Genomic DNA, 27,529 nt, shown 5'->3' with positions numbered 1-27,529 from the left:
ATTGAACCGGGATTACGTTTTTAGTAAATAACTCTGAATTGGGGAGATATATCTTTGAGGGTTATCTCGAAATTAATACCGCTAGGGACAATTCTTCCGAGGAGAGGTATATTTTGGCTTGCCAACTTGTTAATCATCGCGATCCTCTGTGACGAATTGGACAAACGTCAGAGAGTTTTCAAGTTTGTGTTAAATATGCCTTATTGTACTCAACCACAAGAAAACAAGGACCCAGATAGGAAAGCCCATTTTAGTTTTAGGAGGAAAATTGGACTTTACAAAAGAAAGACGCAAAACATTTTCGCGTGCGAAACGCAATTTTATTTATTTAAAGCAAATGCTCAAAATGTCGTCCTCCAACTCTTAGACGAAGGCCGCAGCGGCAAATAAGAGTTGAACATACGTCCTGGAACACTATAGGTGTGGTACGAATGTGTTCCGCAGCGGCGTGCATTCTTGCCAATAAATCTACCTCTGATTCGAGTGGAGTTACGTAGACAAGATCTTTTATCCATCCCCACAGGAAAAAGTCTAGTGGGTTCAGACCAAATCTTACCTCTGTTGCGCCTGTTTCACGTAATCGACGATGAACATTTACGAAAGCTCGTGGGATCGGTATACACTGTTTGGATACCTTTCACTGTAAATTTGTTAAGCAGCATCTGCATTACTATCCGCTATTCCATACGTAAAATGAATGTCAGCCAGTTCTTCAATCGTGTAACAATAACGCTCAATTACGAGTAGTAATTCCTCAATGAATGAGAAAATCGGGAAACAAACCTTAAAATACCCATTTAAGCCATGACTTAAAACAATTGGTCTACTGAATCATATCACCATGGCTAAAAGGTAACTAAATCTTAAAGTAGACCATAGTGCCTTACCTTTAAAGTTTTTATACAAAATTCGAATAAAGCGCTGGAAATTTCAAATTTTCCGCCCAGAAAAAGGGTGTAAGTGATCGCCTTGATTTATTTAACTCTTTCACCGAGTGAACTACTTAAGGGTGCGGAAAGAGTGATAGTAGCAGAAAATGGTTTTCTCGCTCTATTGCGGGAGTTATTCCCGGACTAGAATTGTTTTCGCCACTCTCACTCTTGAGCGGTAGTGGACTAGAATTGTTTTCGCCGCTCTCTCTCTCTTAAGCAGGAGTGGACTAGAATTGTTTTCGCCACTCTCACTTTTCAGCGAGAGTGGACTAAAAATGTTTTTTGCCACACTCACTCTTGAGCGGGAGTGGTCTATAATTTTTTTCCACCACTCTCCCTCAAGAGTGAGAGTGAATACTTAATAATCACTCGTGATTTTGCCCATGTCTGGATCTAAAGTACGATCCGTGTAAAAACGTATTTTTAGAGCGGAAACCTTTAAACATATTTGTAAACGTTGCGGTGGACACTGATCTTAAGCAAAGGTTATCTCCCCAATGACAGACTCCCACTTCCAAACACGCTCTTGCTGTGGGAGTGATTATTGTCCCCACGAATCAGAAAAATTTCTCACGCATTGTAACCCAGCCACCTGAATTAAAGGCTTTAAAATGTCGCTTGATGCTTTAAGCCTAAGGTGGTGCCTTCGGTATTAGCCTAGCTGATTATGTTTTTAGCTGAACTGAAGTACAGATTTCCCAAGAATAATACCAAAAATGTATTCGTGCTAAAAGATAATATAATAATAACAAATATAAATAGATATAAACAGAAAGTCTGGCATTGGAGGCCAAGTTCGCGCCGTGTAATCTGAGAAACTACTTTATCCCCTTTCTGCGATTACAAATTTAGGGTATTGCACGAGGTACATGCGAAAACTGGTCATAAAATTGTCGCTCTCCGCGAAATAGCTAGCATCTATAAGTTCGTTGCCTCCACGCGCACTTGTGTACCAAAACTTAATGTTTTAGTTGTGTTATAGTAATGGAAAATTCTAGGAGTTACAGAAATCATTGTTAAGAAATATGCTGTAGACGATTTTTTCACAATGAAGATATCGTTTCTCAATTTACATTGTTGAAAGAAAAATATGAGGAGGAGAACAACAGATTCAGCCACTAAGCCTAGGTCTAACTTATCTAAATCTTCTAACGCTTTGCTTTTTTTTTCAAATGTCTTCATTGTTTTCCCTTTCAACTAGTTCAGTTTAAACTCCAGTCCTAAACAACTCTTTTACGTAAAAATTAAATTAACTTGTCTGGTTTTTAGACATTAATTCCAATTGAGCTGGGATTTATTTTTCCAGTCATCTAGAACTGAAAAATAAGCGGCCGACCTAAAGAGCTTGTAGGAAATCTCTCCAGGGTGTTTAGCATCGCGAAACATGTAACGCTTTTCTACTACTACTATAGGCCTATAGGTGCCTAGCGTTGACATATACTACCACTATGCTACTAGATTAAAATGGTTCGTAAGGACGCTAATGAATTATTAAATAAGGACAAGTTGTTTTGCCATACCCAGATTCTGATTTAATGATCAACTTCTAAAATTACTATTGACAAACATTTCGAATCGAACTACTAAATAAAAACCAAACAATACCGCTAACAAATAAAATACTACTAGATTAATATACATGACCCCCAAAATAACTACATGCAGCATGCACTCGACCAATGCCAGACTACTAAAAATTCGCGGTCTACTATATACACTAATTGCGCCATATAAAAAGTACTCATCACTATTCTTGATTATCGTCGGTCTCGAGACTTGAAAATAAAATGAAAAAGGTAGATGCGAGGAGAGAGTTCGTAGAGTTGAAGAGACGAGTTGAAGGCTTGAGACGTTGGAGATAAGGTGAGGCTACTACTATCGTCTACGATGTCGTGGTGGTGATCGGCAGAGGAAAACCATGGTCCGGCGATAACTGATCAATTGGCTGGAGACATCCATAGATTGCGACCAGCGCGAAAACTATGTTCCTTCTATTAAGGTCATCCGGAGCGGGGTGTTTAAGATCATCCTTTCCTTTCGGTCCGGAGATACGGGTCCTCTTCTTCCATTCTTCTTCTTGTTTTCCAGTTTTGTTGTATAGGCCACGTGACTTTTTGGGTCCATCCTGGTTTTTTCGTTACCCAATCGAATTACTATGACGGGCTGTCACGTGGAGGGACACTATGGTTTGACCAATCACCAAATTTAAACGTAGGGCTTTATTTCAAGCGCCCATGTGTTTCACATGTGTTTCACTTTCTTGAGATCACAAGACGCGCACACATTCGGTGACAATTACACCAAACAATAATATCGAGGCGCACTACTATAATTGTAAGCATTGGTCGAGAAAATCTGGCAAAGGTTCGAGTTCAATAATAAATACACGCGGCATGCACACTATACGCTATTCACCGTCGATTCTAAAGACGATCGTAAAACTATAAATCAGTGGCTGGGTTGACAGGAGGGCAATTTCGGGCATCTATAGAGATTCCTTTTAGCAGAGTAGTAACAATGGAAACACGTTGGATCCCTCTTTTGGCCTTTCGCTAACTACTTCCCATTCCTACAAACTATCCAACGCGACCATATGGGGATGCCGAAGGACGTAAATAATTGTTTGTTGAAAGGTACAGAATATCACTAATGCGAGACTTTCTGATTATGTCTATTTATTTTTGAGAATAATAACATAAGTAACATAATTAACACAAGTATGGCACAGAACGAATTCGGTTAATGATTTTCTGTCGTAGAGATATTGCGAAATAGGAAGTTTCCGAACAGGAAACTTGTCCCTTCCTACTCTTTCCGTTGGTAAAATAGTTGGTTAGTTTGATGGCGATAAAAACGAGCGTACAGGCGTTTAAGTTTGAAATTCAAAAATAACTAACTTCTGAAATTGAGCCAGTGTTTATAATACTTATTTTTATCAAGAATGTATTTATTTATACTCAGGGAAAATGAATATGTCGAGATTATTTTTAGCGTTTCTCCAATTCCACCCGTTGGGCCCCCCGGTATGCTCTTCCTATTTAATAAAATCAAATAATACTGCAATCTCATTGGTTCTTAAAAATTACGTTTTTCGACGCGATTAACGCTGCAGCGAGGACGCAAAAAATAAGACCGCCTCTCTTTTTCCTCCCCACCCCCTTAACGTGACGGGGTTAGGGGCTCAACGTGTCCGTCGATAGTCTCGACATATTCATTCTCCCTGAGTATAAATAAATACATTCTTGTTTTTATCTTCCGATTCAATAATTTATCATTATTTTCCAAAAGTAAGCGTTATTTACACTTTTGAAAAGGCTGCCGGCGGACCGTCTGCGATTTTCAGGGCATCCTCCAAATACTAGGAACCGTTCGTGGAGAGTTTTCAGTCTGATAAGTCCGTCGGTACGTAGTGGTTTACGTTGTGATTGGCGAAACTGACAATCATAAAAAATGCATTGGGTGAAAAGGTAGTGTCATACTTCTGGTTATTTTGTTACTTATGATAATAATAAGAGGTAATTTGTGAGTGGTACTCTAATTGGCTAGTGATTTCTAGAAGATAAACCACGCCCCATCCGCCTTTCTTCGTGTAATCGTTCCCATTAGCCGCTTCAATAAACCATCTTCAACGAAATTGCCAAGAAGTAATACATCCGAGGACAGGACCTGAATGTGACCGTTATTATAGTGCTTGTTGAAATAAAGGAAACTTTTCACGGGCACGGTACGCAAAAAGTGTTTCCTTTTAACCAGGTAGCTTTTTTTGACATATGAAGGCTTAGCAAAAACACGACGTCCTATTTACAGGTGACATATTTCCATTATTTCAACAAGCACTTGCATGGACGTGTGATAAGTTAAAATGTATATTCTTGGTCTCCACATAACTTGAGAATTAGCTAGATGACTTGACACCAAGACTCCAGCGATGAATAGTTTGCCGGATGCGATACTTCTATAGTGATACATATTCCAGGAAGGACCTGCTTAAAGCTGACGGTTTTTCAAGGAAACCGTTAGAGGTCGTCGAAGCAATCGAACTTCAAGATGAACTCTCAGCGCATGTTCAACTCATCACATCGATGTTGCCAGCAACAGATGCCAAATTTGGCGAATTTTAGAGTCACAACTTCTATACAAAACCATGAACCGAATTCGTAAGTACACTACAAGTGAACGGCCCGAAAAATCGAAAATACCGTTAGTATATTGAATGTTTTCGTAATTGTCAGGACATTACTATATCGAAGGAATTTCTAATGCTTGGATGTCGACTTCTAATACCAAACAGTCAATGACACAAAATTATCACGAAGATCCATCATATAGAATTATAGATCTTGTAATCACAAAATGTAGAGAACACACACAGGATTTTTCTACGGATTTCGAAGATACAGTTAGCTCTTGCACTATGTGATTAAAAGAATCCACAAGTAAATAAAGTTACTGATTTTTGTCATGGTGTAGTAATAATGGAGGTATTTGTATTAATTACGGAAAACTCAGAAAACCATAAATCTTACCCAGATGGCGTGATTTACCAAATCCCTTGTGGCGCATGTACAGATAAATACGTTGGAGAGACGATGAGACCAATACAAACTCGCATTAAAGAACATCAACGCGCAGTGAAAAACCTTGACCCTCACAATAGCTTAGCCTACCATGCATTAAAAGCCGGTCATATTATTATACCTTGGAGACAATTCCTTATTACAACTGTTTGTTTTGTCAAGAATGTATTTATTTTTACCTAGGGAGAATGTCTATGTCGAGACGGTTTTTAGCCTTTCTCTCATACCACCCGTTGGTCCCCCCAGAACGCTCCTCCGCTTAAAATAAAACGAATAGTCCCGGTATTTCATTGGCTGCTTAAAATTTACGTCACCTAACGCGATGGAAATCAATCGCCGGTGACGTTTTGTCTTTCCCCCCGAAAGGGGTTCAACGTGCCCGGCGATTGTCGCAACATAATCATTCTTCCTAAATATAAATAAATACATTCTTGGTTTTGTCTTTTGACTGTCTGAATTTCTAATTCCCACCATCAGGGAAGCAAACTAAAGAAATTTATCAATTACACCGCAACATGAAAAGCGTTGTCTTTTATTTTACAGACTCTCGCATTGGAGTTTAACAGAGGCTTTTATTGGGACATATGTGCGATTTCAACAATCAAAATATATGTATTTTAGTGTTCGTTTAAAATGTTACACGCCTTCCTTTGGTTATATTAATAGTTCCAAGGTGCCTTTCGTTTCATTTCTAAAAATTGTTCTAATGAAACAAGTTGGCAAGCTTGCCAAAATATTCCTCTCCTCGGAAGAATTTGCCTCAAAATAAATAAAACCAACGTAACCACATTAATGAAAATGTATCACACAGGCCCAGATTGGCCCCGATCTGACCGGCGATTGGGAAAAAAATTGGGAAAAATTTGGCATTAATGGGAAATGAGGAAACCAGATTAGGCCTTCATAATTTTATTCGTATAAAAATTCAAGACTTTATTAACTATTATGCTTACGATGAGTGTCTTATTTGCAGTATAGCAGAGGAGTTATCGTTGGTTCTGTGGTAGAGCGCTCAACTGCCTAACTGAACGGCTCGGGTTCAAAACCTGGGTGGCGCATTTGTTTTTAATCAATAGAGAAATCGCTAAATTAGAATTTATTCGGTGCAATAATTTAAATCTTACACGAAATCTTGTTCTATATCAATTAAACCAAAATTTCATACTCTATTATATACGCTTCCGATAAAGCTGAAGGTCTAATTTTCGATGAAGCGTAATGAGTGTCGGTGGTTCAGTGGTAGAACGTCCGCCTGTCAAGCAGGCGGTCTCGGGTTCGAAACCCGCCCGATGTGATCGCAAATTGGTACTAACACGAATACCGTGAACAAATGGTGGAAACCCGGCCATTGGACGTTGAGAGGTTGCCGTAACAATCAGCACTCGGTCCTTCCCAAAAGTCAATAAGAAGGAGTTAGAAAAGCACACCCATGACAACCAGCGCGACGTTAACGGAATAAAAAACCAACCAACCAATCTCCACCAGATTTCAGTACCAGATTAGGTACAATGCCACTTAGGGCGATGCCACTTGGTACGATTCCGTTTAGTGCGATGTCACTAGGTACTATACCATTTACGGCGATGCCACTAGGTACGATTCTACTTAGGGCAATGTCCCTTGGTACGATGCCACTTAATTAGATGTCATTAGGTGGAATGCCAGTTAGGGCTTTTTCAATACCTGTCCCTTCTTAGCCGCAGTAAAATGCCCAGGGTTACTTATATATCTCCTTTTTCCTCAGCGTAGATGAGCTTTTTCCTATAATTAAAAAAAATCCTCCACACTGAAAAACATAATTTCAAACGTAAATTTACAGAAAAATCCTTATGCAAAAATTCGGAAACTTAAATTTAGATAAAGAGGGCGAAATTTCCCCGATATGGGATATCGAAAATTGTCTCATCGTCCCTCCATCTACATTTACCTAAATAAAAAATAATAATATAACCTCTCTTGTAATAAAGTGTAGAAATATGACGTCATTATACCTAATGTAAAAAATCTATAAATAAGCATGTTTTCAACTAAATCTTCACAATTGACAAAGGATCTTGTAGGACCCGAAACGTAGTGTCGGACGTTGATTCAAACATCACGTTTTTAAAATGTTTGTTTTTAATTTTCATTTTGTTAAATCAATTTTAATTAAATCCAAATCGCCTCATGAGTTTTCCGTAATTAATACAAATACCTCCATTAATCCCCAAGTAAGCTAACCGAGAAACACCTTTAAGAAAAGGGCTTCAGTCCCGCAGAACCATTAATGAATCGACAACTTCGTACTACCGTCCTAGCTACGCCAGAATGGTTAGAATCGAAAATTCAACACAAAAAGCAAGTTTATCAATTTAAAGAGAAGAGTAGGATCGGAGATCCTGCGCTTATAGAGATATGAAACTCCCAATACCCACAGCGACCCTCTATTTTTTTTGCCGACGGTGGCGCCCCTTGACGTCTGGGAGAAAACTATTGCAATGCCCTAAGCAAAAATGGCTTTACTCCCGGCCATTTGATGCTTGAATTTTTCTTGACGCATTTTCGTGAGAGTTTCATATCTCTATAAGCGCAGTGACTAGCAGGATCTCTGGAAGGATGACGCAAAAAGTTAACTTTGATTGCCGACAAGGAACAAAGGATTTACGCTCCTTAAACCCAGAAAAACGGGTGGCTGGTCAATATGAGAATTCAAGGTACAGACAACCCGCAAGATCCCGTACGTGACATCAAAAGCCCATGGTATCATTCGACGGAACAGATTTCCTCTAGTTCGACTACCTGATAAAACAACTCGTGAGCAGAAACGACAACGAATGAACTATCCCAAACCCCAACTCATAACTCAAGAGTATCCAGAACTCACCGTCCAGACATTCCACGAACCACAGACCACAGCGAGTTACGTTTTCAGCAGCCCACCAGTGTTTCCGACCATCAACCAGTCATTCGCACATCTCGTTCATGTCGAATTTTGAAAGGAAACTCAACTTATTAATAAATAATAAAGGAAGATTTATAATAATGTAATATTAAGTAAATATTAGTCAAAGCCCCCTCTGACCTAGATGATTCGAGAACGTGGTCTTCACTTGTGGATAGTCATCCAGACGCTATGTAAATGTAACACGTGTACTCAATATATATTCATGGTTTAATTTAACTAAAGAGTCGTCATTACGAAGCCACTTACTAATATAGCAATTTTAACTTGAACGGTATGCAATTAGTGTTTCCTTTTAGACAGGTAGCTTTTTTGACCCCTTTAAATATATCTCCTTAAGTATTAATTCCCGAAAAATAATGTTTTGCATTAAAAACAAAAGGATTACAATAATGCAAAAAGTTTTAGCCGCAATTTATTATTTAGAAAAATAAATGTAAAATTGTTACTTGCCATCAATTTTTACCACGGAAAATACGACATTTTTTACGTGTAAATTAAAAGTAAAACTGGACTCGTCATCGAAGTATTGGCGCCTCACGGCGCCGCACACTGACTTCGCTCGAGTGCTGGGGGCGCGCGGCGCCACCCCAGCCCCATTCTTGCTAATCAAGCTGTGCCATCTATAACGCGACCTAGAGGACAGTACCTAGTATAGTCTCTTGTGGTGCGAATTAAACAAGGAAGAGCGACTGAGATATGAATTGATCCCACGCGAAGGTGTTTTCCCTCCTCTTGAATGCATATATTAACCCCACCTACGGGCATCGTTTCCGGTGACATCGTACCTAGTATCTAGCGAATTGAATACGCCGTAAAAAAAACATTTTCGCTTTGGACACTTTTTAAAAATTTATTAATATCTCGCTGTTAAATGTAATTCGTCATCAGTCCTACCTTATCCAACACGTACAAAAATCTCGAATTTCCCGAGAAAATCTCAAAATATGTCGTATATTAAGAGGTAAAAATTGCTGGCAAGTAACAATTTTATATTTATCATATCTTTCTAAATAATAAATAGCGGTTAAAACTTTTTGGATTTCTGTAATCCTTGACAAATAATACACCTTAAAAATAATCAAAAACCATCCTTGACAAATAATGCACCTTAAAAAATAAACAAAAACCAAAAGTACCTTTCTTAAAATAGCCTTAGAATCTTCCGAACTTGCGGAAATACGCGAAGACCCGGAATCGGGCATGGTTAGCGGAAATAGAATCCGTTTTGTGAAATGTTTCTTTTTTGTTTCTGGCACCGTCATTTTAATCCTTAGACCCCACTTCTACTACAGCAGCATTTTTCGCTAATATTGTGGTTCAACTGGCGCCATTACCACTCCTAACAAATAAAGAAAGGCCGATTTCCGAAAGGGCAAAAACGGCGATATATAGATATTAGGGATGCAACGGTTCGGACTATCTCGGTTCCGGTTCTTAAATTTGCGCTTTGTCGTTTCCGGTTCTGGTTCCTAGCATTTTTCATTGTTCAAAAAATGATATAGGGTACGTGATGGTACTTAGATAAAACTACATCGAATATCCAGTGGCGGCGCCAGGGGTAGGCTACGCAGGCTACAGCCTGCTTTATTTCGCTTGTAGGGGCCCCAAATCTAGATGAAGGGGTGCCGAACAGCCCCCTAAAATGATTTGCGAAACTAGAAATATCAAAATCCGAATTAAAAGCCTGCTGTTTTTAGGTTGCGAACACTGAACAGTGATTTCTAATATTTTTTCGAACGCAGCCTTTATTCGTTGTAGTTGCTAAAATAGCTACTTCAAAAAGTGTTGCATTGTTAGACAGATGATAAATTACGCGGTTTTCCGACTCTCCGAGTCACAATTTCCTAAATAAAGATAAAATAAGAGCCGGGAGTAGTGGCTCACTCCTGTAATCCCAGGCGTCCGGGAGGCAGAGTTTGCGGATGGCCGTGTGAGGACGACCACTAATCCCCCAACGGGTGGTTGTCATACTTCCGCCACGGGTGTCCCAACCCTATTCCCAAGTATGCCCCCGTTGGCGTGGCCGTAACACATATCTCGCACCTGATTAATCAAATGGACGAGCGGACTGAAATGTCCCACCCGTTACAATCGCTCATAACGAGCTTCTAAAAAAAAAAAAAGAAAGATAAAATAAAGCGTGGCAACTGGCAAGTGTTTTTGCAACAATTGTAAGTGAAAATGGAGAATTCTGTTGGAGGATGTTGCCCATATGTGCATTGTTATGCTCATCGACTAAAAAAATTACTTCCGAGTACATTTAAACAGGCATGTACATTTCTTTTGTAAATTATTAAAAATAAACCGGTTTTGTCACAGTTTTGTTTAGTTAGTGTATGTAAGGGGGGGGGCAAATTAAAGAATTAAGTAGCCTACCCATAGTAATATCCTGGCGCCGCCACTGCGAATATCATATTACATGTTACTTTTAAATTTAAACAACCCGTCTCCTTATTAAACTCTCCAACATAGAAATGTAACGTAGAGTAAAAACGTGTCCATCGTGTATGCTGCTTTATGAGCTAATTCTAATAAGTAAAACTTTAAGTAAAGTAGAGTAAATCTCGTAACGCGACTAGATAATCTAAAAAGTCTCCGGCGTGTAGCCTGCGTTATGAACTAATTCTTCGAAGAGTAAGTTAAAATGAAGTAGCGTAAAACTCGTAACGCATTTAAATAAACTACTCGTGTTTAAAGACTGAAATACATCAAATTTAAACCAGTCTTTACCTACTTTTGGCGCCAACTATAAAACTTACTCACTTTATAGTCCTCGAAAATATGCGCCCCCAAACCTTCTGCGTCCCCACGCAGTTGCGTACCCTGCGTACCCTATATCGCCGCCCCTGGTTCCAAATAGCCTTTAGGGATTTGCAAGGACCTAATATCTAGCAAATCGCGAGAGGACTACTTTGTACAAACGCTTAAAATATGCCTCGACAAATTACTTAATGATAAATTGAAAACCAGTTTTGAAAAAATGACCTCATTTGAAAGCCTGCCATACCGTTCCAAAAAAATTTGCATCAGCATTTTTTTGCAAGATTTTTTTGGTAAGCTAGTGGTGGAGCTAAGAATCGGAGTTGATGAAGCTGTGTTGAAAAGTACAAAGAAGAAAGATAAAGAAGACAAACTTAGGAGTGAACTAGATTTACCTTCAACTGATAAATATGAAAACAACTCACTAAAGGAACTCCTCGACACGTTACACTACGTCAGCGGGTTTGTTTTAAGAAGGCAAAGTACAAAAAAATGCCCCACAACGATAATAAAAGCTTTGTTGAAAGACGAGACTCCCGAACCAGCGCCTTAGATTACTCAGCCACACTGCCTTCTTTTTGTGTTATATTTCCCAAAATATCGTCCAAATGCTGTGAAATGGTTTTCCCACCTCTCTAAAAACATACCTTCTACAAAATTGAATAATGACAGCGGCGGGATTCGAACCCGCGTCTCCGAAGAGACTGGTGCCTAAAACCAGCGCCTTAGACCACTCGGCCACACTGCCTTCTTCCCGTTTAATATTTCCCAAAATATCGTCTAAATGCTGTGAAATGTTTTTCCCACGTCTCTAAAAACATACCTTTTACAAAATTGAATAATGACAGCGGCGGGATTCGAACCCGCGCCCCCTAAGAGACTGGTGCCTAAAACCAGCGCCTTAGACCACTCGGCCAAACTGCCTTCATTTTGGTTTATATTTCCCAAAATATCGTCTAAATGCTGTAAAACAAATTTCCCACGCCTTTAAAACAAACTTTCTACAAAATTGAAATATGACAGCGGCGGGATTCGAACCTGCGCCTCCTAAGAGACTGGTTCCTAAAACCAGCGCCTTAGACCACTCGGCCACACTGCCTTCGTTTCGTTTTATATTTCCCAAAATATCGTCTAAATGCTGTAAAACAAATTTCCCACGCCTTTAAAACAAACTTTCTACAAAATTGAAATATGACAGCGGCGGGATTCGAACCCGCGCCCCCTAAGAGACTGGTGCCTAAAACCAGCGCCTTAGACCACTCGGCCACACTGCCTTCATTTTGGTTTATATTTCCCAAAATATCGTCTGAATGCTGTAAAACAAATTTCCCACGCCTTTAAAACAAACTTTCTACAAAATTGAAATATGACAACGGCGGGATTCGAACCCGCGCCCCCTAAGAGACTGGTGCCTAAAACCAGCGCCTTAGACCACTCGGCCACACTGCCTTCGTTTCGGTTTATATTTCCCAAAATATCGTCTAAATGCTGTAAAACAAATTTCCCACGCCTTTAAAACAAACTTTCTACAAAATTGAAATATGACAGCGGCGGGATTCGAACCCGCGCCCCCTAAGAGACTGGTGCCTAAAACCAGCGCCTTAGACCACTCGGCCACACTGCCTTCGTTTCGGTTTATATTTCCCAAAATATCGTCTAAATGCTGTAAAACAAATTTCCCACGCCTTTAAAACAAACTTTCTACAAAATTGAAATATGACAGCGGCGGGATTCGAACCCGCGCCCCCTAAGAGACTGGTGCCTAAAACCAGCGCCTTAGACCACTCGGCCACACTGCCTTCGTTTCGGTTTATATTTCCCAAAATATCGTCTAAATGCTGTAAAACAAATTTCCCACGCCTTTAAAACAAACTTTCTACAAAATTGAAACATGACAGCGGCGGGATTCGAACCCGCGCCCCCTAAGAGACTGCTGCCTAAAACCAGCGCCTTAGACCACTCGGCCACACTGCCTTCATTTCGGTTTATATTTCCCAAAATATCGTCTAAATGCTGTGAAATGGTTTTCTAACGCCTCTTTAAACATACCTTCTGCAAAATTGAATTAGGACAGCGGCGGGATTCAAACCCGCACCCCCGAAGAGACTGGTGCCTAAAACCAGCTCCTTAGACCACTCGGCCACACTGCCTTCGTTTCGGTTTATATTTCCCAAAATATCGTCTAAATGCTGTAAAACAAATTTCCCACGCCTTTAAAACAAATTTTCTACAAAATTGAAATATGACAGCGGCGGGATTCGAACCCGCGCCCCCTAAGAGACTGGTGCCTTAAACCAGCGCCTTAGACCACTCGGCCACACTGCCTTCATTTTGGTTTATATTTCCCAAAATATCGTCTAAATGCTGTGAAATGGTTTTCTAACGCCTCTTAAAACATACCTTCTGCAAAATTGAATTAGGACAGCGGCGGGATTCAAACCCGCACCCCCGAAGAGACTGGTGCCTAAAACCAGCCCCTTAGACCACTCGGCCACACTGCCTTCGTTTCGGTTTATATTTCCCAAAATATCGTCTAAATGCTGTAAAACAAATTTCCCACGCCTTTAAAACAAATTTTCTACAAAATTGAAATATGACAGCGGCGGGATTCGAACCCGCGCCCCCTAAGAGACTGGTGCCTAAAACCAGCGCCTTAGACCACTCGGCCACACTGCCTTCGTTTCGGTTTATATTTCCCAAAATATCGTCTAAATGCTGTAAAACAAATTTCCCACGCCTTTAAAACAAACTTTCTACAAAATTGAAATATGACAGCGGCGGGATTCGAACCCGCGCCCCCTAAGAGACTGGTGCCTAAAACCAGCGGCTTAGACCACTCGGCCACACTGCCTTCGTTTCGGTTTGTATTTCCCAAAATATCGTCTAAATGCTGTAAAGCAAATTTACCACGCCTTTAAAACAAACTTTCTACAAAATTGAAATATGACAGCGGCGGGATTCGAACCCGCGCCCCCTAAGAGACTGGTGCCTAAAACCAGCGCCTTAGACCACTCGGCCACACTGCCTTCATTTTGGTTTATATTTCCCAAAATATCGTCTAAATGCAGTTAAATGGTTTTCTAACGCCTCTTAAAACATACCTTCTGCAAAATTGAATTAGGACAGCGGCGGGATTCAAACCCGCACCCCCTAAGAGACTGGTGCCTAAAACCAGCGCCTTAGACCACTCGGCCACACTGCCTTCGTTTCGGTTTATATTTCCCAAAATATCGTCTAAATGCTGTAAAACAAATTTCCCACGCCTCTTAAAACATACCTTCTACAAAATTGAAATATGACAGCGGCGGGATTCGAAACCGCGCCCCCTAAGAGACTGGTGCCTAAAACCAGCGCCTTAGACCACTCGGCCACACTGCCTTCGTTACGGATTATATTTCCCAAAATATCGTCTAAATGCTGTAAAACAAATTTCCCACGCCTTTAAAACAAACTTTCTACAAAATTGAAATATGACAGCGGCGGGATTCGAACCCGCGCCCCCTAAGAGACTGGTGCCTAAAACCAGCGCCTTAGACCACTCGGCCACACTGCCTTCGTTTCGGTTTATATTTCCCAAAATATCGTCTAAATGCTGTAAAACAAATTTCCCACGCCTTTAAAACAAACTTTCTACAAAATTGAAATATGACAGCGGCGGGATTCGAACTCGCGCCCCCTAAGAGACTGGTGCCTAAAACCAGCGCCTTAGACCACTCGGCCACACTGCCTTCGTTTCGGTTTATATTTCTCAAAATATCGTCTAAATGCTGTAAAACAAATTTCCCACGCCTTTAAAACAAACTTTCTACAAAATTGAAATATGACTGCGGCGGGATTCGAACCCGCGCCCCCTAAGAGACTGGTGCCTAAAACCAGCGCCTTAGACCACTCGGCCACACTGCCTTCGTTTCGGTTGATATTTCCCAAAATATCGTCTAAATGCTGTAAAACAAATTTCCCACGCCTTTAAAACAAACTTTCTACAAAATTGAAATATGACAGCGGCGGGATTCGAACCCGCGCCCCCTAAGAGACTGGTGCCTAAAACCAGCGGCTTAGACCACTCGGCCACACTGCCTTCGTTTCGGTTTGTATTTCCCAAAATATCGTCTAAATGCTGTAAAGCAAATTTACCACGCCTTTAAAACAAACTTTCTACAAAATTGAAATATGACAGCGGCGGGATTCGAACCCGCGCCCCCTAAGAGACTGGTGCCTAAAACCAGCGCCTTAGACCACTCGGCCACACTGCCTTCGTTTCGGTTTATATTTCCCAAAATATCGTCTAAATGCTGTAAAACAAATTTCCCACGCCTTTAAAACCAACTTTCTACAAAATTGAAATATGACAGCGTCGGGATTCGAACCCGCGCCCCCTAAGAGACTGGTGCCTAAAACCAGCGCCTTAGACCACTCGGCCACACTGCCTTCGTTTCGGTTTATATTTCCCAAAATATCGTCTAAATGCTGTAAAACAAATTCCCCACGCCTTTAAAACAAACTTTCTACAAAATTGAAATAAGACAGCGGCGGGATTCGAACCCGCGCCCCGTAAGAGACTGGTGCCTAAAACCAGCGCCCTAGACCACTCGGCCACACTGCCTTCGTTTCGGTTTATATTTCCCAAAATATCGTCTAAATGCTGTAAAACAAATTTCCCACGCCTTTAAAACAAACTTTCAACAAAATTGAAATATGACAGCGGCGGGATTTGAACCCGCGCCCCCTAAGAGACTGGTGCCTAAAACCAGCGCCTTAGACCACTCGGCCACAATGCCTTCATTTTGGTTTATATTTCCCAAAATATCGTCTAAATGCTGTGAAATGGTTTTCTAACGCCTCTTAAAACATAACTTCTGCAAAATTGAAATATGACAGCGGCGGGATTCGAACCCGCGCCCCCTAAGAGACTGGTGCCTAAAACCAGCGCCTTAGACCACTCGGCCACAATGCCTTCATTTTGGTTTATATTTCCCAAAATATCGTCTAAATGCTGTGAAATGGTTTTCTAACGCCTCTTAAAACATACCTTCTGCAAAATTGAATTAGGACAGCGGTGGGATTCAAACCCGCGCCCCCTAAGAGACTGGTGCTTAAAACCAGCGCCTTAGACCACTCGGCCACACTGCCTTCGTTTCGGTTTATATTTCCCAAAATATCGTCTAAATGCTGTAAAACAAATTTCCCACGCCTCTTAAAACATACCTTCTATAAAATGAAATATGACAGCGGCGGGATTCGAACCCGCGCCCCTTAAGAGACTGGTGCCTAAAACCAGCGCCTTAGACCACTCGGCCACACTGCCTTCGTTCCGGTTTATATTTCCCAAAATATCGTCTAAATGCTGTAAAACAAATTTCCCACGCCTCTTAAAACATACCTTCTATAAAATGAAATATGACAGCGGCGGGATTCGAACCCGCGCCCCCTAAGAGACTGGTGCCTAAAACCAGCGCCTTAGACCACTCGGCCACACTGCCTTCGTTTCGGTTTATATTTCCCAAAATATCGTCTAAATGCTGTAAAACAAATTTCCCACGCCTTTAAAACAAACTTTCTACAAAATTGAAATATGACAGCGGCGGGATTCGAACCCGCGCCCCCTAAGAGACTGGTGCCTAAAACCAGCGCCTTAGACCACTCGGCCACACTGCCTTCGTTTCGGTTTATATTTCTTAAAATATCGTCTAAATGCTGTAAAACAAATTTCCCACGCCTTTAAAACAAACTTTCTACAAAATTGAAATATGACAGCGGCGGGATTCGAACCCGCGCCCCCTAAGAGACTGGTGCCTAAAACCAGCGCCTTAGACCACTCGGCCACACTGCCTTCGTTTCGGTTTATATTTCCCAAAATATCGTCAAAATGCTGTAAAACAAATTTCCCACGCCTTTAAAACAAACTTTCTACAAAATTGAAATATGACAGCGGCGGGATTCGAACCCGCGCCCCCTAAGAGACTGGTGCCTAAAACCAGCGCCTTAGACCACTCGGCCACACTGCCTTCGTTTCGGTTTATATTTCCCAAAATATCGTCTAAATGCTGTAAAACAAATTTCCCACGCCTTTAAAACAAACTTTCTACAAAATTGAAATATGACAGCGGCGGGATTCGAACCCGCGCCCCCTAAGAGACTGGTGCCTAAAACCAGCGCCTTAGACCACTCGGCCACACTGCCTTCGTTTCGGTTTATATTTCCCAAAATATCGTCTAAATGCTGTAAAACAAATTTCCCACGCCTTTAAAACAAACTTTCTACAAAATTGAAATATGACAGCGGCGGGATTCGAACCCGCGCCCCCTAAGAGACTGGTGCCTAAAACCAGCGCCTTAGACCACTCGGCCACACTGCCTTTATTTTGGTTTATATTTCCCAAAATATCGTCTAAATGCTGTGAAATGGTTTTCTAACGCCTCTTAAAACATACCTTCTGCAAAATTGAATTAGGACAGCGGCGGGATTCAAACCCGCACCCCCGAAGTGACTGATGCATTAAACCACCGCCTTAGACCCACGGCCACACTGCCTTCTTTTTGGTTTATTTTTCCCAAAATATCGTCTAAATGCAGTAAAAACGTTTTGCCACGCCTTTAAAACATACCTTCAACAAAATTGAATTAGGACAGCGGCGGGATTCAAACCCGCACCCCCGAAGAGACTGGTGCCTAAAACCAGCGCCTTAGACAATTCGGCCACACTGTCTACACCAATAAATGAGGTACGTTTATGTTTTTTTTATAGCCGAGTACCCGTGTGGACTCAGCTTTGGACCTGGGAACGTCAGTTGAAGCCGAAACAATGGTTTGTAAAACTTACAATTTGAGTAAGCGTTACTCATCATTAGAAGTTGGTATTATACGTACTCATTCGTGAGAATCGTGACCAATGCAAAGTTACTAGAAATAATAAGAGATGGCGCTAAAGCATGATATTGGCTGATATTCCTATTGACCATCGGAATAAAGCTTGTGGTCCACCTGAGGTTACGTAACCGTATCGTAACCGTATGTAGAACGTAAAGTAACCGAAAGAGGGCGTCAATTACTGTTGTTGACAATCTGCGTCTACGTATTGGCATATACGGTCGCGAGCGAGTTTCGCGCGCGATAGTATACTATTTTCCACCACACTCCCCCATTTCGCCTTTCCGTTGCTATGCAACGCGTTTTGAAATTTTTAATGCTTAGGCTTAGTACCTCTTTTAGATATAACAGTCGCCAGCCAGATTTCGCGCACGGTATTGATGAGTTCCAAATAGAACGAAACTGGTTTACCGTTTTAATGTCTGGCTTTTTTTTAGTTTTTATTTAGTTTATTACTCGAAGATCTAATTGATCCGAGATTAACATCTTTTTGTTTGCTCGAAGACCTATTGGTACGAGTTATTAGAAGTTTTTTAATTTCTTCAAATTTGATTAGGGTTTAGCTTTTTTATCCTTTTTAATTATGGACTACACTCCTCCAATTACAAACACGATATAACACGTCCAAATCATAATCTACAACACCTTGAAACAAACTAGTGTTTACCCTCTAACTACCGCGATTGTTATGCTGTATGAAGTAGCAAACATCGTTCTTTTATAAATAAAGTTAAAAAAGTTAAAGTTCAAAATTTATAAAAAATAATCTTGCATCTTCCCGTTTTCTAGAATTTGAAGTGAATAAAAAACGATGCATATTTTTAGGTAGAAACGTCAGAGGACGTAAAACCATATCAGTATAAAAGGAGTAACTAGCTATGAAAGGGTCAGAACAACTATTCTTTTTACCTCTCCCCTAGGAGGGGTTATACATTCACCGTTCTGTCTGTGTGTCTGCCCTGCGAACTCGTTCGCATTTTCCGTGCAAAGGTTAATCAATGTACGCAATGTCTCGAAATCTCTGCGTTCGCAGTTTTTCGTAGTGTTGGTAAAACCACCGTGTGACGGTGAACGTTAACGGATTACTTTGAGGATGGGTTTGGTTTAGATGGTGGTTTTTCGTTAACGCGCACCGTCGTGACGGTTTTAACTCAGTTTGATTGGGTATTTAGTTATTGTAATGTTGAGTTCGTGTTATGACGGTTGGGGTGTGGGGTTTGTTGTTTTTGTGTTATGATGGTTGTGGATGTTGAGTTCGTGTTATGACGGTTGTGGGTGTTGAGTTTGTTTTGTTTGTGTTAGATTGGTTGTGGATGTTGAGTCTGTTGTGTTTGTATGGGCGTTTTCTCTCTATCATCTTCTTAATGACTTTGGGACGGACCGAGTGCTGAGTGTTATGCAACCTCTCAACGTCCAATGGCAGGGTTCCCACCAATTATACACGGTATTGGTCTTAATATTAATTCGCGAATTATTCGCGCCGGCCGGGAATCGAACCAGGGGCTGCCTCGTGCAAGAGATTTACTCTAACCACTCAGCCACCAACGCTTGTCAATTTACGGTGTTTTTCTAAAAAACAGCTTTGGCGAATGTTAGGTACTATAATTTATTCTAAATCATTTTAAATATTAATAAATTATTTTAATCTTATATTTAATGAAATATTTATAAATTATATTAATCTTATATTTAATTAAATATTTAGAAATTATATTTATCTTGTATTTAATGAAATATTTATAAATTATATTAATCTTATATTTAATTAAATATTTATAAATTATATTAATTTTATATTTAATTAAATATTTATAGATTATATTAATCTTATATTTAATTAAATATTTTAGTATTTTAATGTAAAATTTGATCGTGATCAGGAATTGAACTCGGGTCGCATTGTAACAATGCGGATAGTTCAACGCCGAGCCATTGACTTCCTTAGGGAAAATATTAAAACCATTATAATAAGGCGGGTTTTTTTACTAAACGGATTAATACAATATCTGTATATATTGTTTATTGAACTTTGTTTGTTTTTTCTTTGGTACGGTTTTTTGTTTTGTTAAATTCTTAACAAAATTTCGTTAAAACACAAAAAGTAGTTCATTGTTACCTTTTAATAACGCTTAGAAAAAGGATAATTATTCAAAACTCCCGCGGAAATTAAATCAAAGTAATAATATAGCGCCACCGTGTGGAGAACTATCAATCAAACCGGGTAAAAAATATAATCTCTTCAATAAAAAATATAGGTGCATTTTTGGAAGAATTATTCGGATTTTTAAACCTATCATTATCCTTCTAAATACGGTTAAAATCGATTTTTAACATAAAGCTAAGTTAACCTACATGAAGATATTTTATTTCAAAACACGTTTATAACTTAACTTTATCTCAGTGATTATCTAAATAGGTATTTCACTAGTTACGATGATTAGCAAAAAGGTACTTATCAATTCCTGCAAGTTCCGCGGACATTGAAAGAATGTTTTCGGTAACTGGTAATATTACTAGATACCGTAGGTGTAGTATTACACTCAAACACGTGGCAGCTTTACTCGTAATACGGGAATACAGCTATTTATTGTTAGATTCAAATCCAATTTAAAACCGCAAAATAATATGTAATATATTTTCATTGTAAAAAGTGTGTTGAAAATTTTCAGTAACATTGACCATTAATAAAAATTAATTGCGACGCTTTTTCAACTTCTAATAACTCGTACCAATAGGTCTTCGAGCAAACAAAAAGATGTTAATCTCGGATCAATTAGATCTTCGAGTAATAAACTAAATAAAAACTAAAAAAAAGCCAGACATTAAAACGGTAGACCAGTTTCGTTCTATTTGGAACTCATCAATACCGTGCGGGAAATCTGGCTGGCGACTGTTATATCTAAAAGAGGTACTAAGCCTAAGCATTAAAAATTTCAAAACGCGTTGCATAGCAACGGAAAGGCGAAAAGGGGGAGTGTGGTGGAAAATAGTATACTATCGCGCGCGAAACTCGCTCGCGACCGTATATGCCAATACGTAGACGCAGATTGTCAACAACAGTAATTGACGCCCTCTTTCGGTTATTTTACGTTCTACATACGGTAACGATACGGTTACGTAACCTCAGGTGGACCACAAGCTTTATTCCGATGGTCAATAGGAATATCAGCCAATATCATGCTTTAGCGCCATCTCTTATTATTTCTAGTAACTTTGCATTTGTCACGATTCTCACGAATGAGTACGTATAATACCAACTTCTAATGATGAGTAACGCTAACTCAAATTGTAAGTTTTACAAACCATTGTTTCGGCTTCAACTGACGTTCCCAGGTCCAAAGCTGAGTCCACACGGGTACTCGGCTATAAAAAACATAAACGTACCTCATTTATTGGTGTAGACAGTGTGGCCGAATTGTCTAAGGCGCTGGTTTTAGGCACCAGTCTCTTCGGGGGTGCGGGTTTGAATCCCGCCGCTGTCCTAATTCAATTTTGTTGAAGGTATGTTTTAAAGGCATGGCAAAACGTTTTTACTGCATTTAGACGATATTTTGGGAAAAATAAACCAAAAAGAAGGCAGTGTGGCCGTGGGTCTAAGGCGCTGGTTTAAGGCACCAGTCTCTTCGAGGGCGTGGGTTGGAATCCAGCCGCTGTTATTATTAAATTTTGTAGAAGGTATGTTTTAAAGGCGTGGGAAATTAGTTTTACAGCATTTAGACGATATTTTGGGAAATATAAACCGAAACGAAGGCAGTGTGGCCGAGTGGTCTAAGGCGCTGGTTTTAGGCACCAGTCTCTTAGGGGGCGCGGGTTCGAATCCCGCCGCTGTCATATTTCAATTTTGTAGAAAGTTTGTTTTAAAGGCGTGGGAAATTTGTTTTACAGCATTTAGACGATATTTTGGGAAATATAAACCGAAGCGAAGGCAGTGTGGCCGAGTGGTCTAAGGCGCTGGTTTTAGGCTCCAGTCTCTTAGGGGGCGCGGGTTCGAATCGCGCCGCTGTCATATTTCAATTTTGTAGAAAGTTCGTTTTAAAGGCGTGGGAAATTTGTTTTACAGCATTTAGACGATATTTTGGGAAATATAAACCGAAACGAAGGCAGTGTGGCCGAGTGGTCAAAGGCGCTGGTTTTAGGCTCCAGTCTCTTAGGGGGCGCGGGTTCGAATCGCGCCGCTGTCATATTTCAATTTTGTAGAAAGTTCGTTTTAAAGGCGTGGGAAATTTGTTTTACAGCATTTAGACGATATTTTGGGAAATATAAACCTAAATGAAGGCAGTGTGGCCGAGCGGTCTAAAGCGCTGGTTTTAGGCACCAGTCTTTTAGGGGGCGCGGGTTCGAATCCCGCCGCTGTCATATTTCAATTTTGTAGAAAGTTTGTTTTAAAGGCGTGGGAAATTTGTTTTACAGCATTTAGACGATATTTTGGGAAATATAAACCGAAACGAAGGCAGTGTGGCCGAGTGGTCTAAGGCGCTGGTTTTAGGCACCAGTCTCTTAGGGGGCGCGGGTTCGAATCCCGCCGCTGTCATATTTCAATTTTGTAGAAAGTTTGTTTTAAAGGCGTGGGAAATTTGTTTTACAGCATTTAGACGATATTTTGGGAAATATAAACCGAAACGAAGGCAGTGTGGCCAAGTGGTCAAAGGCGCTGGTTTTAGGCTCCAGTCTCTTAGGGGGCGCGGGTTCGAATCGCGCCGCTGTCATATTTCAATTTTGTAGAAAGTTCGTTTTAAAGGCGTGGGAAATTTGTTTTACAGCATTTAGACGATATTTTGGGAAATATAAACCGACACGAAGGCAGTGTTGCCGAGTGGTCTAAGGCGCTGGTTTTAGGCACCAGTCTCTTAGGGGGCACGGGTTCGAATCCCGCCGCTGTCATGTTTCAATTTTGTAGAAAGTTTGTTTTAAAGGCGTGGGAAATTTGTTTTACAGCATTTAGACGATATTTTGGGAAATATAAACCAAAATGAAGGCAGTGTGGCCGAGTGGTCTAAGGCGCTGGTTTTAGGCACCAGTCTCTTAGGGGGCGCGGGTTCGAATCCCGCCGCTGTCATATTTCAATTTTGTAGAAAGTTTGTTTTAAAGGCGTGGGAAATTTGTTTTACAGCATTTAGACGATATTTTGGGAAATATAAACCGAATCGAAGGCAGTGTGGCCGAGTGGTCTAAGGCGCTGGTTTTAGGCACCAGTCTCTTAGGGGGCGCGGGTTCGAATCCCGCCGCTGTCATATTTTAATTTTGTAGAAAGTTTGTTTTAAAGGCGTGGGGAACTTGTTTTACAGCATTTAGACGATATTTTGGGAAATGTAAACCGGAACGAAGGCAGTGTGGCCGAGTGGTCTAAGGCGCTGGTTTTAGGCACCAGTCTCTTAGGGGGCGCGGGTTCGAATCCCGCCGGTGCCATATTTCAATTTTGTAGAAAGTTTGTTTTAAAGGCGTGGGAAGTTTGTTTTACAGCATTTAGACGATATCTTGGGAAATATAAACCGAAACGAAGGCAGTGTGCCCGAGTGGTCTAAGGCGCTGGTTTTAGGCACCAGTCTCTTAGGGGGCGCGGGTTCGAATCCCGCCGCTGTCATATTTCAATTTTGTAGAAAGTTTGTTTTAAAGGCGTGGGAAATTTGTTTTACAGCATTTAGACGATATTTTGGGAAATGTAAACCGAAACGAAGGCAATGTGGCCGAGTGGTCTAAGGCGCTGGTTTTAAGCTACAGTCTCTTAGGGGGCGCGGGTTCGAATCCCGCCGCTGTCATATTTCAATTTTGTAGAAAGTTTGTTTTAAAGGCGTGGGAAATTTGTTTTACAGCATTTAGACGATATTTTGGGAAATATAAACCGAAACGAAGGCAGTGTGGCCGAGTGGTCTAAGGCGCTGGTTTTAGGCATCAGTCTCTTAGGGGGCCCGGTTTCGAATCCCGCCGCTGTCATATTTCAATTTTGTAGAAAGTTTGTTTTAAAGGCGTGGGAAATTGGTTTTACAGCATTTAGACGATATTTTGGGAAATATAAACCGAAACGAAGGCAGTGTCGCCGAGTGGTCTAAGGCGCTGGTTTTAGGCACTAGTCTCTTAGGGGGCACGGGTTCGAATCCCGCCGCTGTCATATTTCAATTTTGTAGAAAGTTGGTTTTAAAGGCGTGGGAAATTTGTTTTACAGCATTTAGACGATGTTTTGGGAAATATAAACCGAAACGAAGGCAGTGTGGCCGAGTGGTCTAAGGCGCTGGTTTTAGGCACCAGTCTCTTAGGGGGCGCGGGTTCGAATCCCGCCGCTGTCATATTTCAATTTTGTAGAAAGTTTGTTTTAAAGGCGTGGGAAATTTGTTTTACAGCATTTAGACGATATTTTGGGAAATATAAACCAAAATGAAAACTCTGTGGCCGAGTGGTCTAAGGCGCTGGTTTTAGGCACCTTTCTCTTAGGGGGCGCGGGTTTGAATCCCGCCGCTGTCAGATTTCAATTTTGTAGAAAGTTTGTTTTAAAGGCGTGGAAAATTTGTTTTACAGCATTTAGACGATATTTTGGGAAATATAAACCGAAGCGAAGGCAGTGTGGCCGAGTGGTCTAAGGCGCTGGTTTTAGGCACCAGTCTCTTAGGGGGCGCGGGTTCGAATCCCGCCGCTGTCATATTTTAATTTTGTAGAAAGTTTGTTTTAAAGGCGTGGGGAATTTGTTTTACAGCATTTAGACGATATTTTGGGAAATGTAAACCGGAACGAAGGCAGTGTGGCCGAGTGGTCTAAGGCGATGGTTTTAGGCACCAGTCTCTTAGGGGGCGCGGGTTCGAATCCCGCCTTTGTCATATTACAATTTTGTAGAAAGTTTGTTTTAAAAGCGTGGGAAATTTGTTTTACAGCATTTAGACGATATTTTGGGAAATATAAACCAAAATGAAGGCAGTGTGGCCGAGTGGTCTAAGGCGCTGGTTTTAGGCACCAGTCTCTTAGGGGGCGCGGGTTCGAATCCCGCCGCTGTCATATTTCAATTTTGTAGAAAGTTTGTTTTAAAGGCGTGGGATATTGGTTTTACAGCATTTAGACGATATTTTGGGAAATATATTCCAAAACGAAGGCAGTGTGGCCGAGTGGTCTTAGGCGCTGGTTTTAGGCACCAGTCTTTTAGGGGGCGCGGGTTCGAATCCCGCCGCTGTCATATTTCAATTTTGTAGAAAGTTTGTTTTAAAGGCGTGGGAAATTTGTTTTACAGCATTTAGACGATATTTTGGGAAATGTTAACCGAAACGAAGGCAGTGTGGCCGAGTGGTCTAAGGCGCTGGTTTTAGGCACCAGTCTCTTAGGGGGCGCGGGTTCGAATCCCGCCCTTGTCATATTTCAATTTTGTAGAAAGTTTGTTTTAAAGGCGTGGGAAATTTGTTTTACAGCATTTAGACGATATTTTGGGAAATATAAACCGGAACGAAGGCAGTGTGGCCGAGTGGTCTAAGGCGCTGGTTTTAGGCACCAGTCTCTTTGGGGGCGCGGGTTCGAATCCCGCCGCTGTCATATTTTAATTTTGTAGAAAGTTTGTTTTAAAGGCGTGGGGAATTTGTTTTACAGCATTTAGACGATATTTTGGGAAATGTAAACCGGAACGAAGGCAGTGTGGCCGAGTGGTCTAAGGCGCTGGTTTTAGGCACCAGTCTCTTAGGGGGCGCGGGTTCGAATCCCGCCGCTGTCATATTACAATTTTGTAGAAAGTTTGTTTTAAAGGCGTGGGAAATTTGTTTTACAGCATTTAGACGATATTTTGGGAAATATAAACCAAAATGAAGGCAGTGTGGCCGAGTGGTCTAAGGCGCTGGTTTTAGGCACCAGTCTCTTAGGGGGCGCGGGTTCGAATCCCGCCGCTGTCATATTTCAATTTTGTAGAAAGTTTGTTTTAAAGGCGTGGGAAATTTGTTTTACAGCATTTAGACGATATTTTGGGAAATATAAACCGAAGCGAAGGCAGTGTGGCCGAGTGGTCTAAGGCGCTGGTTTTAGGCACCAGTCTCTTAGGGGGCGCGGGTTCGAATCCCACCGCTAGCATATTTCAATTTTGTCGAAAGTTTGTTTTAAAGGCGTGGGAAATTTGTTTTACAGCATTTAGACGATATTTTGGGAAATATAAACCGAAACGAAGGCAGTGTGGCCGAGTGGTCTAAGGCGCTGGTTGGATTCGCGTTTGGTTTTTTGGAGAGTGCCGTTCGTTTTTCTTTGCTCTCCTCGCGCGCTCGCTAAGCCTTAGTTCCTAACATTTTGTTTGCTAAATTTATAATTTACTAATCCGCGCAGTTTCTTTTTTCGGCTTCCTTGCCCTCCTGGGTTTTCGTCTGAAATCCAGGATGGATATTTTTAAACGCTCTAACTTTTTAACCTGCGCTAACCAAGATATAACAGAAGATGATGTTATTACGGCGATCCACCTGGCTTTTGGCTTGGACGCCATCTCGTCGGTGGTTCCAACTACAGGAGGTTTTTTTGTCACGTTTGTCTCTATCAAGGACGCCGAGGTTTGCGTTTTGCAGGGAATTTATATTAATGAAGAAGTCTATTGCCGTGTCGAATGTTGTTGTTAAGGTAGTGGTAGCCTAGTTCTTTTTTTGGTTTACCGGGATTTATTGCTGACGAGGATTTGATGGAGAAATTGCGAAGTATGAGCTGTGAGCTAAAGGGAGAGATCGTATGGGCGAAGAATAAGAAGAATATTTACACGGGAGTTAGACGTGTGAAGGTGGCGTTACCGGAAGGGGTTTCGTCACTTCCCTATCGCATTAAACTTAAGGACATGATGGGGGTGGAGTTCTTTTACGAAGTCTAGCATGATCGCCAAGGCCGGGTCTGTAACGGGTGTTTGGCTTCCGATCACATATACAAGGACTGTTCTAAGTTTGTTTGTTTCGGTTGCGAGCAACAGGGCCACACCGTTCGTAATTGTCATCAGCGGGCTGGTAATGATAATTCCGCTGATAAGTCAGAGGGCGTTGCGCCACAGGATACGGCCGACGTGGGTGTTAGTAAACCGGATGCTGCGATAATAAATCGTTCTTCTAAATTTAAACAGAGCGGTAGGCCTAACAGCAAGCGTCATCATTCAACGGACGATGGTGACGTAATTTCGTTTCCGTATCGCCGAAAGAGTTCCTCTACTTTTAAGTCCTCCCGCCTGACCGGTAAGCTTGCCTCTACGCCCAATTTGCCTCCTGGTGACGACTCTGACCCCATGGGGTCTGGAAGGCAGCAGTCTGATGGAGTTTTGGAAGATCACAACATGGTATAATTAATATGGCGTAACGTTTTTTATCGCTAAATGTTAATGGATTGCGTGATAAGACGAAAATGGAACATGTAATAGCTTTTATAAAGGACTATGATCTCGTTTTTTTACAAGAAACAGACTGGCTCCCGGAACATGTAGCTATTTTTAAAACGTATTTTAGAGGTAAAGTTTTTATTGACCTGGATTTA

The 27,529-nt window shown here is 41.1% G+C and overlaps 44 non-coding genes across 44 annotated transcripts; 16 read left to right on the top strand and 28 right to left on the bottom strand.

The window, feature by feature from the left end:
• Positions 1 to 11,879: 11,879 nt before the first annotated feature.
• TRNAL-UAG (transfer RNA leucine (anticodon UAG)) lies at positions 11,880 to 11,961 on the bottom strand. Its single transcript has one exon. It is a non-coding gene; the product is annotated as a tRNA-Leu (tRNA).
• Positions 11,962 to 12,055: 94 nt separating this feature from the next.
• Positions 12,056 to 12,137, bottom strand: TRNAL-UAG (transfer RNA leucine (anticodon UAG)). Its single transcript has one exon. It is a non-coding gene; the product is annotated as a tRNA-Leu (tRNA).
• A 93-nt stretch (positions 12,138 to 12,230) lies between these two features.
• TRNAL-UAG (transfer RNA leucine (anticodon UAG)) lies at positions 12,231 to 12,312 on the bottom strand. The gene has a single exon. It is a non-coding gene; the product is annotated as a tRNA-Leu (tRNA).
• Positions 12,313 to 12,405: 93 nt separating this feature from the next.
• Positions 12,406 to 12,487, bottom strand: TRNAL-UAG (transfer RNA leucine (anticodon UAG)). Its single transcript has one exon. It is a non-coding gene; the product is annotated as a tRNA-Leu (tRNA).
• A 93-nt stretch (positions 12,488 to 12,580) lies between these two features.
• Positions 12,581 to 12,662, bottom strand: TRNAL-UAG (transfer RNA leucine (anticodon UAG)). Its single transcript has one exon. It is a non-coding gene; the product is annotated as a tRNA-Leu (tRNA).
• Positions 12,663 to 12,755: 93 nt separating this feature from the next.
• TRNAL-UAG (transfer RNA leucine (anticodon UAG)) lies at positions 12,756 to 12,837 on the bottom strand. The gene has a single exon. It is a non-coding gene; the product is annotated as a tRNA-Leu (tRNA).
• Positions 12,838 to 12,930: 93 nt separating this feature from the next.
• On the bottom strand, positions 12,931 to 13,012 carry TRNAL-UAG (transfer RNA leucine (anticodon UAG)). Its single transcript has one exon. It is a non-coding gene; the product is annotated as a tRNA-Leu (tRNA).
• A 93-nt stretch (positions 13,013 to 13,105) lies between these two features.
• TRNAL-UAG (transfer RNA leucine (anticodon UAG)) lies at positions 13,106 to 13,187 on the bottom strand. Its single transcript has one exon. It is a non-coding gene; the product is annotated as a tRNA-Leu (tRNA).
• Positions 13,188 to 13,456: 269 nt separating this feature from the next.
• On the bottom strand, positions 13,457 to 13,538 carry TRNAL-AAG (transfer RNA leucine (anticodon AAG)). Its single transcript has one exon. It is a non-coding gene; the product is annotated as a tRNA-Leu (tRNA).
• A 269-nt stretch (positions 13,539 to 13,807) lies between these two features.
• On the bottom strand, positions 13,808 to 13,889 carry TRNAL-UAG (transfer RNA leucine (anticodon UAG)). The gene has a single exon. It is a non-coding gene; the product is annotated as a tRNA-Leu (tRNA).
• A 93-nt stretch (positions 13,890 to 13,982) lies between these two features.
• On the bottom strand, positions 13,983 to 14,064 carry TRNAL-UAG (transfer RNA leucine (anticodon UAG)). Its single transcript has one exon. It is a non-coding gene; the product is annotated as a tRNA-Leu (tRNA).
• Positions 14,065 to 14,157: 93 nt separating this feature from the next.
• Positions 14,158 to 14,239, bottom strand: TRNAL-UAG (transfer RNA leucine (anticodon UAG)). Its single transcript has one exon. It is a non-coding gene; the product is annotated as a tRNA-Leu (tRNA).
• A 270-nt stretch (positions 14,240 to 14,509) lies between these two features.
• Positions 14,510 to 14,591, bottom strand: TRNAL-UAG (transfer RNA leucine (anticodon UAG)). Its single transcript has one exon. It is a non-coding gene; the product is annotated as a tRNA-Leu (tRNA).
• A 93-nt stretch (positions 14,592 to 14,684) lies between these two features.
• TRNAL-UAG (transfer RNA leucine (anticodon UAG)) lies at positions 14,685 to 14,766 on the bottom strand. Its single transcript has one exon. It is a non-coding gene; the product is annotated as a tRNA-Leu (tRNA).
• Positions 14,767 to 14,859: 93 nt separating this feature from the next.
• Positions 14,860 to 14,941, bottom strand: TRNAL-UAG (transfer RNA leucine (anticodon UAG)). Its single transcript has one exon. It is a non-coding gene; the product is annotated as a tRNA-Leu (tRNA).
• Positions 14,942 to 15,034: 93 nt separating this feature from the next.
• TRNAL-UAG (transfer RNA leucine (anticodon UAG)) lies at positions 15,035 to 15,116 on the bottom strand. Its single transcript has one exon. It is a non-coding gene; the product is annotated as a tRNA-Leu (tRNA).
• Positions 15,117 to 15,209: 93 nt separating this feature from the next.
• Positions 15,210 to 15,291, bottom strand: TRNAL-UAG (transfer RNA leucine (anticodon UAG)). Its single transcript has one exon. It is a non-coding gene; the product is annotated as a tRNA-Leu (tRNA).
• A 93-nt stretch (positions 15,292 to 15,384) lies between these two features.
• On the bottom strand, positions 15,385 to 15,466 carry TRNAL-UAG (transfer RNA leucine (anticodon UAG)). Its single transcript has one exon. It is a non-coding gene; the product is annotated as a tRNA-Leu (tRNA).
• A 93-nt stretch (positions 15,467 to 15,559) lies between these two features.
• TRNAL-UAG (transfer RNA leucine (anticodon UAG)) lies at positions 15,560 to 15,641 on the bottom strand. The gene has a single exon. It is a non-coding gene; the product is annotated as a tRNA-Leu (tRNA).
• A 268-nt stretch (positions 15,642 to 15,909) lies between these two features.
• TRNAL-UAG (transfer RNA leucine (anticodon UAG)) lies at positions 15,910 to 15,991 on the bottom strand. The gene has a single exon. It is a non-coding gene; the product is annotated as a tRNA-Leu (tRNA).
• Positions 15,992 to 16,085: 94 nt separating this feature from the next.
• TRNAL-UAG (transfer RNA leucine (anticodon UAG)) lies at positions 16,086 to 16,167 on the bottom strand. Its single transcript has one exon. It is a non-coding gene; the product is annotated as a tRNA-Leu (tRNA).
• A 269-nt stretch (positions 16,168 to 16,436) lies between these two features.
• TRNAL-UAG (transfer RNA leucine (anticodon UAG)) lies at positions 16,437 to 16,518 on the bottom strand. The gene has a single exon. It is a non-coding gene; the product is annotated as a tRNA-Leu (tRNA).
• Positions 16,519 to 16,611: 93 nt separating this feature from the next.
• TRNAL-UAG (transfer RNA leucine (anticodon UAG)) lies at positions 16,612 to 16,693 on the bottom strand. Its single transcript has one exon. It is a non-coding gene; the product is annotated as a tRNA-Leu (tRNA).
• A 93-nt stretch (positions 16,694 to 16,786) lies between these two features.
• TRNAL-UAG (transfer RNA leucine (anticodon UAG)) lies at positions 16,787 to 16,868 on the bottom strand. The gene has a single exon. It is a non-coding gene; the product is annotated as a tRNA-Leu (tRNA).
• A 93-nt stretch (positions 16,869 to 16,961) lies between these two features.
• TRNAL-UAG (transfer RNA leucine (anticodon UAG)) lies at positions 16,962 to 17,043 on the bottom strand. The gene has a single exon. It is a non-coding gene; the product is annotated as a tRNA-Leu (tRNA).
• Positions 17,044 to 17,136: 93 nt separating this feature from the next.
• On the bottom strand, positions 17,137 to 17,218 carry TRNAL-UAG (transfer RNA leucine (anticodon UAG)). The gene has a single exon. It is a non-coding gene; the product is annotated as a tRNA-Leu (tRNA).
• Positions 17,219 to 17,311: 93 nt separating this feature from the next.
• Positions 17,312 to 17,393, bottom strand: TRNAL-UAG (transfer RNA leucine (anticodon UAG)). The gene has a single exon. It is a non-coding gene; the product is annotated as a tRNA-Leu (tRNA).
• Positions 17,394 to 17,486: 93 nt separating this feature from the next.
• Positions 17,487 to 17,568, bottom strand: TRNAL-UAG (transfer RNA leucine (anticodon UAG)). The gene has a single exon. It is a non-coding gene; the product is annotated as a tRNA-Leu (tRNA).
• Positions 17,569 to 21,828: 4,260 nt separating this feature from the next.
• On the top strand, positions 21,829 to 21,910 carry TRNAL-UAG (transfer RNA leucine (anticodon UAG)). Its single transcript has one exon. It is a non-coding gene; the product is annotated as a tRNA-Leu (tRNA).
• Positions 21,911 to 22,353: 443 nt separating this feature from the next.
• TRNAL-UAG (transfer RNA leucine (anticodon UAG)) lies at positions 22,354 to 22,435 on the top strand. Its single transcript has one exon. It is a non-coding gene; the product is annotated as a tRNA-Leu (tRNA).
• A 93-nt stretch (positions 22,436 to 22,528) lies between these two features.
• Positions 22,529 to 22,610, top strand: TRNAL-UAG (transfer RNA leucine (anticodon UAG)). The gene has a single exon. It is a non-coding gene; the product is annotated as a tRNA-Leu (tRNA).
• Positions 22,611 to 23,053: 443 nt separating this feature from the next.
• Positions 23,054 to 23,135, top strand: TRNAL-UAG (transfer RNA leucine (anticodon UAG)). The gene has a single exon. It is a non-coding gene; the product is annotated as a tRNA-Leu (tRNA).
• Positions 23,136 to 23,228: 93 nt separating this feature from the next.
• TRNAL-UAG (transfer RNA leucine (anticodon UAG)) lies at positions 23,229 to 23,310 on the top strand. The gene has a single exon. It is a non-coding gene; the product is annotated as a tRNA-Leu (tRNA).
• Positions 23,311 to 23,403: 93 nt separating this feature from the next.
• TRNAL-UAG (transfer RNA leucine (anticodon UAG)) lies at positions 23,404 to 23,485 on the top strand. Its single transcript has one exon. It is a non-coding gene; the product is annotated as a tRNA-Leu (tRNA).
• Positions 23,486 to 23,578: 93 nt separating this feature from the next.
• On the top strand, positions 23,579 to 23,660 carry TRNAL-UAG (transfer RNA leucine (anticodon UAG)). Its single transcript has one exon. It is a non-coding gene; the product is annotated as a tRNA-Leu (tRNA).
• Positions 23,661 to 24,278: 618 nt separating this feature from the next.
• Positions 24,279 to 24,360, top strand: TRNAL-UAG (transfer RNA leucine (anticodon UAG)). Its single transcript has one exon. It is a non-coding gene; the product is annotated as a tRNA-Leu (tRNA).
• Positions 24,361 to 24,628: 268 nt separating this feature from the next.
• TRNAL-UAG (transfer RNA leucine (anticodon UAG)) lies at positions 24,629 to 24,710 on the top strand. The gene has a single exon. It is a non-coding gene; the product is annotated as a tRNA-Leu (tRNA).
• A 93-nt stretch (positions 24,711 to 24,803) lies between these two features.
• On the top strand, positions 24,804 to 24,885 carry TRNAL-UAG (transfer RNA leucine (anticodon UAG)). Its single transcript has one exon. It is a non-coding gene; the product is annotated as a tRNA-Leu (tRNA).
• A 93-nt stretch (positions 24,886 to 24,978) lies between these two features.
• On the top strand, positions 24,979 to 25,060 carry TRNAL-UAG (transfer RNA leucine (anticodon UAG)). The gene has a single exon. It is a non-coding gene; the product is annotated as a tRNA-Leu (tRNA).
• Positions 25,061 to 25,153: 93 nt separating this feature from the next.
• Positions 25,154 to 25,235, top strand: TRNAL-UAG (transfer RNA leucine (anticodon UAG)). The gene has a single exon. It is a non-coding gene; the product is annotated as a tRNA-Leu (tRNA).
• A 93-nt stretch (positions 25,236 to 25,328) lies between these two features.
• TRNAL-UAG (transfer RNA leucine (anticodon UAG)) lies at positions 25,329 to 25,410 on the top strand. The gene has a single exon. It is a non-coding gene; the product is annotated as a tRNA-Leu (tRNA).
• Positions 25,411 to 25,503: 93 nt separating this feature from the next.
• TRNAL-UAG (transfer RNA leucine (anticodon UAG)) lies at positions 25,504 to 25,585 on the top strand. The gene has a single exon. It is a non-coding gene; the product is annotated as a tRNA-Leu (tRNA).
• A 93-nt stretch (positions 25,586 to 25,678) lies between these two features.
• Positions 25,679 to 25,760, top strand: TRNAL-UAG (transfer RNA leucine (anticodon UAG)). The gene has a single exon. It is a non-coding gene; the product is annotated as a tRNA-Leu (tRNA).
• Positions 25,761 to 25,853: 93 nt separating this feature from the next.
• On the top strand, positions 25,854 to 25,935 carry TRNAL-UAG (transfer RNA leucine (anticodon UAG)). The gene has a single exon. It is a non-coding gene; the product is annotated as a tRNA-Leu (tRNA).
• The last annotated feature ends 1,594 nt before the right edge of the window (positions 25,936 to 27,529 follow it).

Source organism: Leiobunum rupestre, chromosome 2, assembly GCF_980474605.1.
Source record: "Leiobunum rupestre chromosome 2, qqLeiRupe1.1.hap1, whole genome shotgun sequence".
Classification (NCBI taxonomy): Eukaryota; Metazoa; Arthropoda; class Arachnida; order Opiliones; family Sclerosomatidae; genus Leiobunum; species Leiobunum rupestre.
This window is presented reverse-complemented; position numbering and strand designations above follow the sequence as displayed.